The 7,079-nt window shown below is 34.7% G+C and overlaps 1 pseudogene; it reads right to left on the minus strand.

The window, feature by feature from the left end:
* Positions 1-628: 628 nt before the first annotated feature.
* Positions 629-6,717, minus strand: LOC132038237 (protein NRT1/ PTR FAMILY 4.5-like; annotated as a pseudogene).
* Between the last annotated feature and the right edge of the window lie 362 nt (positions 6,718-7,079).

Here is a 7,079-nt window from a genome sequence, read left to right on the forward strand (position 1 = left end):
ACACAATAAATGAACACAACAAGTAGCCTATTGACATTGAAGTCCAGAGAAAACGAGATGGACACATTTTTGGTCCATTCATATCTCTACCATCAATGTTGGAGTCACATAGATCGAAAGAAGGTCAGTTCAACACCCTTCATCGGAAAACTATACTGCATATGTAAGGCAAATCTTACTTTTTATACATATATAATAAACATAAACACTGTCGACGAAATTCCTGACTTCGTCATTGTCTATTGTTAGTAAATCGTATCAAATTTTCCGTTTCCATTAGAGAAGTTCTAGCACGAAATGGGTGACCTCCACGTGTCTAAATTCTTTGAGAAAAGATTTCCAAATTTACCCCCTTAACTTTTGATTGTGGTTTAAAATTACACTCGGATCGGAGTTTCGCTAGGAAGTAAAGGGCAAAAACGATATTTTTTTGCCTAACAAGAGGAATAAAATTAGATCAAAAGTCTAATAGAGGGCAAAGTTACTCAATTTTGAATAGTACTGAGGGAAATTCGACCCCTTTTGCCGTACAACAAACAATACTGCTCTAGCTCACTTTAGGATAGACAGTAATTTTAATATTCTTGAAGCTAGCTAAAAATTAATATTTCAAACAACTGAATTCCCAAGTACAACAACAACAAAAAAAACATACAACTTGACTTTTAAATCTTCATCAAGTTTCCATTTGTGACTTCTTCATCTGATCCTTTAAAGCATGCACTCTACTATCATCTTGATTACTAGCACTTTTCTGTACCCTGTACTTATACTTACTAGCAACAATCAAATAAATCCCAAAATTCAACACGCATAACACAGCCAACAACAAGTAGAATAGATTCAAATGGTTCCTATTAAAATTATTCCCAGCCAGCCAACCTCCACTATTTGTAACTTTTTTAGTTGCCTTGTTCACAACCTTGACAATAATTGAACTCAAGAAGTACCCTATTGACATTGAAGTCCAAAGGAAACAAGATGACACTGATTTCAATTCCTTTGGTGCTTGTGAGTAAAAGAATTCAAGAAGTCCCACATAAGTGAACATGTCTGCAATTCCAAAGATGAAGAATTGAATTGAAAGCCAGAACACACTAATAGGCAATGGCTGCAAGACCGGGATTGCGTCGAGCATGTTGTTTTCTCGCGCTACCTGTTTGCGCTTGACTTCTAAGATGGATGCTGCTGTCATAGATAAAGCGGAGAGGACTAAACCAATTCCGACTCGTTGTAAGTACGTTATGCCTGTGGGTAGAGGTGAAAAAAATTAGCCCATAAAACATGACATGTTCAAGTTTGGATGGATTAATGACCTGTCTGTTTATTAATTCAACCTATTTTGATCCGTCCAATTCAGCTCATCTAAAAGTTGGCTATCAATGTAGCTCAAATTTGAAAACTGGCAGAAGTGCATAGATACCTGAATTTGAGATTACTATTTAAACCATACCTGTAATGCGCAAAAATTTGCAAGTTTACCTACTTCGAAACAACTTCAGACATGCGGTGTCAAGTCTAACTTCAGACAAATGTCTGAAGCTTTATTTAGCTGATGTTTAGTCAATTTTGCTATGCTTGAAGTTCATCCATTTTTGTCTGAACTTTAACCATATGTGGCTGGATTCAGTTATTTTTATCTGAACTATAGCCATTTTTGACTCTTCAGCCATTATTGTCTAAAGTTCAAACAAAAATGTCTGAACTTTAGTCATATGTAACTATAGACACTTTTGTCTATGAAGTCTAATTTCAGACATATCGCACGCCAAAGTTGTTCCGAAGTGAGTAGGCGTGCAAAACAATTTTAAAAAGCGGGTATAGGTTAATAGTAATATCCCAATAAGATAACCCGCGACTTTTTTTTTTTGAGAAATCTTGTCAAAATATTTTTAATTTTATTTCAAATGTTATATAAAGTCATAATTATGGTAAAAAGTTGTATTAGGTAATTAAACAAATTATAAGAAAATAAACATATGCGTTAAAACTTGGTAAGAGTTGGGCGGGCTAGGTTATGACGCATTTTTTCCCCATTTTGACCCGATCATTTCAGCCCAAGTAACCTTTGCAGGCGGGTCGAGTAAATCACCCACTCATTTATTAACTCAACCCGTTTTGACCCGCCCTAAACTAAGTCAAACCTGCCCATTCGACCCGTACCTGTAGGAATGCCTGTAAACTTGCGCAAGATTGGAACGACGATTTGATCGTAGACGGGGATGAGGATGATCAAGAACACAATGGGGATGATTGGTAGTGATGCAGGTGGTATGTGAAAGGAATTTGTGATCCTTGTGTCCATGGTGAAGCCTTGTTGGATTGAAAATGTCTGAAGTTGAGCTAGGCAAAGTGTCATGATAATTGTACAACAAAAGACTGGTATCATGCTTAGTAGGATTTTTGCATTTTCTACTTGTGTGACTCTGCAAAGCCTCCATTGATCAATTGGTTTTGAAGATTGTTGTTGTTGTGATGTCTGAATAATAGCTGCTTTGTCCAAGAACCTGATGAAGAAGATTACCATAAAATGAGGATTCTCCATATTAGTGTATTTTAAAAGCGTAAAAATAAGGAAATCAGTTATATCGGATTTCTCGTGCCTATCCAAAAATTTCAATGTTTGAATCGAGGTTTCAAACAGTATAGCTTATCTGATATTTTCTCGAATAAATCTTGAATTTTCTAGGATATTGTTAAGGATCTCATAAAAAACTTACAACTTATGTTGCCCCAACTCGTAGAAAATGTTACCAAATCTATGTCAGATCCTTCAAAATTGCATTACTTTTGGAGGATACGACACACACTTGTTGACATTGTTGAAGAATCCGAACAAAATAATTTACAACAGCTTGCCAAACAAGGCTAAGATAAGAAAAAAAAAAAACATGTATGACTGGCATAATATCTACGGTTGGATTAAAAAACGCATCGGCCTCAGGCAACTTGTTGAAGAAAAAACTACTCGAATTAATGATCGAATTAAGACAGATACCGATCAGACTAAAAGTATTAGCATAACAAACTTTTTATTCTTGGAGATAAATGCATTTTGATTGAGTTATTGATATAAGGAAAAGGAAAGTAAGTAAGGTAATCAAAAAATCATCCATCCGTCTTATTCTCTAGGTTACTAGTTCTGCTTCTTACAGTCCGTATCTACAGATCTTTCAGGTGACTAGATAGTATAATAATTCTGTTACACCATCTGTTGTAGAGAAGATAAAGGCTTCTACTAATTGACTATATCCTTTGTTATTGCGACGGTTCAAAGTAAGAGTCTTAGTTGAATGAAACAGAATGATAACTAACTTGTATGTATCAGTGTGAACTAGAAATTCTGCTGGAATTGCAGCTTCCTTGTCTTCATCGATCTCATAGAGATCGGCAGAGTCCTCAGGAAGTTGAAGGTTTCTGTTTCTTATGGCTGCAACATACACCTATCAACAACACAAGAAAAACAAATAAAAATTAGAAAGATATTTGTCACAGAAAGAGAACTATAAGAGTACTAAGACTGGATATTGCTCTCGTCTTCTAAAAATGCGGTTGCACCTGTGCCGGATTCCATAAAATGAATATTGTTTGGAGAATCCGGTTGCATTTTTGAAGGATTCGAGCAACATGTAGCTATGACTTATGTTTAACTTTCACAGGAACTCGGAAAATCTTTGCGATGGCAAGAATCTATGTTGCTCAGATCTTCTAAAAAATGGTGCCAAACCCGTGTCTGATCCTCCAAAAACGAGTAACTTTTAGAGGATCCGAGACATCTTAGGCAGCATTTTTGAAGGATAAAGCAACACAGTAAGACTTAGGTTTAACTTTCACAAGAACCTTTATGTTGTTGAATCCACGCAATTAGTGTTGTACTAATACTTATGTTAAAATAATTTCACAAATACCTGGAAAATCTCTGTGATGGCACTGCTTCCCTTAATAACAAATATCCTATACCATGGTAATCCAACACAAAATATTATTGCACCAAACAACATAGCCAATGTGCTCACAAAAAATCCCCAATCCCATCCTTTATGTTCTTGAATCCACACAATAAATGTTGTACTAATTGAACCACCAATGCATATTGCTAACAATAACCAATTGAAGAAACTTGACATTTGAATTGCTTCTTTCTTATCATTTTCATCAAATTGATCAGCACCATGTGAAGGCAATGCTGCTTTAACTCCGGCTGAGCCAAGTGCTACTAAATAGAGAGCAATAAAGAGGAGCTGCATTTTTTCCATCAACTTTCTCACATGTTGAAGTTGGATCAAGAATGTTGCAAAGTGGTGGCTTGTATTTGGGAAAGTGTGCTTGAAATGCTAGCAGTCCTAGTCCCTGTCAAATAGTTCATTAGTGTAAGATTTTCATAACACAAGGAGTATAAGCTATGTTGCTCGGATTCTCGGAAAATATGACGCACCCGTGTCGGATCTTTCAAAAATGTACTACTTTTGGAGGATCCGACACACACTTGTCGATATTTTTGAAGTGTCCGAGCAACATATGATATAAGTGTATGGTTTCTAGATTATAAGGAGTGTATCTGTATCTGAATCATATTAAAGAGGGTATTTGACGTAATTTATCAGAATATAATTAGATGCCATTCACAAATGATATGTAGAGGAAAAAACACTACATAAATCTGTATATGTCTTGCTCTGGAATAGTTAACATGATACAATATTATCCATTCAATTTTTGCTATTCTTACTAAATGAACCTAAGATAGCAGAGGCAGACCTAGAATTTAATTTTTATCAATGCAACATTTAAGATTCTTATCATTGAACCCGCTCAGAGGCGGAGCCAGGATTTGAAGCTTGTGGGTTCGGAATTCTAATTCGTTTAAGTTACTAGGTTCTAACGTAACAATTTATACATATTCAATAAATTTTTCAAAACAAATGCAGGGTTCAACCAAAGTTACTGGGTTTGGCCGAACCCGCAAATACTATGCTGGCTCCGCCCTTGAACCCACTGTATACTATTTATTGCAATTTTAGTGGACTTTTACATGTAAAATTATGTTTTGCATCGAAGTACTGATCATTTCAAATGAACCGAATGTTGAAATGCTGCTCCAACTCTACATGTTAGGTACCAATTTTATCAAGTTATCAATTGATGTTAATCATAAAAATTTATCTTAAATTACCCTATAAGTAATATGATTATACAAATACTTTTTACACCGTTCATGCATAGTACTTAAAAACTCATTCTGATATGTATATTAAGCATCAGTTGAATATGCAGTACTTACCAAGAACTCAATCCAACATGAAATAAGAACAGCTTTGAATCTGCCAATATAAGTGTCTGCTAGGACGGCCACAAGGACAGTTAGAATATAACTGGTTCCTGAATAATTTGTAACTTGAGTTGCCGCATCAGCTACATCATAATGCATCACTCCATTGAAATAAGTCACCAAGGTTACTCCTATCACAAATGATGCCAGGTTCTCACAAGCAAATGTACCTATATATATTCAATATATAGTACACAAAACTGTAATGAATGAATTAAGATATGAAGGGTCTAAAAGAATGTAACTTGAAACTATAATGGCATTGGTATGTTAGATCTTAATGGTGATGATTTTAGATTTAGATCTTAATGGTGATGATTTTAGACCCCCCGTATGAACATTCTTGATAGGGTGAGGACTTTTGGAGAACACCGTGAGGCAGCTTGATACAGAGTGAATAATACCACATTATGTTAAGGATATCATTGGACTGACTTAACCCATCAAACTAGTATTTAAACTGATGGTTTGACGTGACGAATATGAAAATAGCTGAAAAGCTCTTATGTTGTGGCCCAAGATTATATATTAAGTTGAAAACACCCTTAGAGAAATTCTCGATTTCACCATTGCTCTGGAGACACAAACAGAAAGAGAAGTATGTGGGCTTGATGGTCTTAAATACTTAATGATGTGAGTAATATACAGTGAAACTCCAGATAAGCCCATAAATCTTGGTAATATGTTGGCTATGTGGTTAGTTAGTTCCATTGGGAGATTATATTGTTGGGTGTAAAAACAACGGTCTACGTTCGAAGCTGATAAGAAAAAGAAGTTGCATCTAAGGTGTCAGAATATTCTTAATTATATATGCGAAGCCTTTTGCAAAAAAATTGTGCGAACTTAATTAGTTAAGTATATGTTTTGGCTAAAGCATTGGGTCAATTCATTACCTAAAATGAGTGAGGAAGGACCTTGTCCTCCATGTTTATCCTTAGTAGCTATTCTTCCTCTCCAATCAACCTTTCCTTCAAGAAGCTGACTCTTTTCCTACAAAAAAATCAAGAAAACAAGAAGAAATAAAATTCATATTCTATGAATCATTATGGAGATACTGAGAAATGGATTAAATGGCAAACTTAGTACGTACCATAGCTATTAAGATATTCTGATATCCTAATGCATGCAAAATGGAATAAATGTTAGAGTGGCAAGAATTGGTAGGAATGCTAGTACTATTTATTAAGAGAGGTATTTGCTACTTAACGAGTTGAGACAAAATCAAAAGAAACCATCTTATGCTGCCGACTTTGATAGAGAGATTCTCATGAGTACATGACATATTCAAAATAATGCAAACTGTGAATGCAAAAGTTAAAGTATACATGCTCAGAAGAAGGTGACAATAAATCATACTATCAACTTACATTGGCAATATAAAATGACATATTAAATCATACTATCAACTTACACTGGCAATATAAAATGAAATATAACCTAGTACTTCGACGCAGAGTATAAATTTATGTGTAAAACTTAATTAAAATTGCAACAGATAGTATATCTGAACCCATACTTTTAATAATATAATGAGTTTAAAGCCATAAAACTAAATCATGGATCCGCCTCTGTGTATGGCGCACAATAAAAATTAAAGCCTAGGATACTAAAAGGGATTTATAAGTTTAATTATATCAAAGTACTCCATCGTTTGTTGAGACTATTTCTTTATTAGTGTCTTACTAAAAGAATGATGCATTTATGAATTTATCAACAATTTAACTTGGACTTCTCATAATTTGACTCCTAA

Source organism: Lycium ferocissimum, chromosome 11 (genome assembly GCF_029784015.1).
Source record: "Lycium ferocissimum isolate CSIRO_LF1 chromosome 11, AGI_CSIRO_Lferr_CH_V1, whole genome shotgun sequence".
Taxonomy (NCBI): domain Eukaryota; kingdom Viridiplantae; phylum Streptophyta; class Magnoliopsida; order Solanales; family Solanaceae; genus Lycium; species Lycium ferocissimum.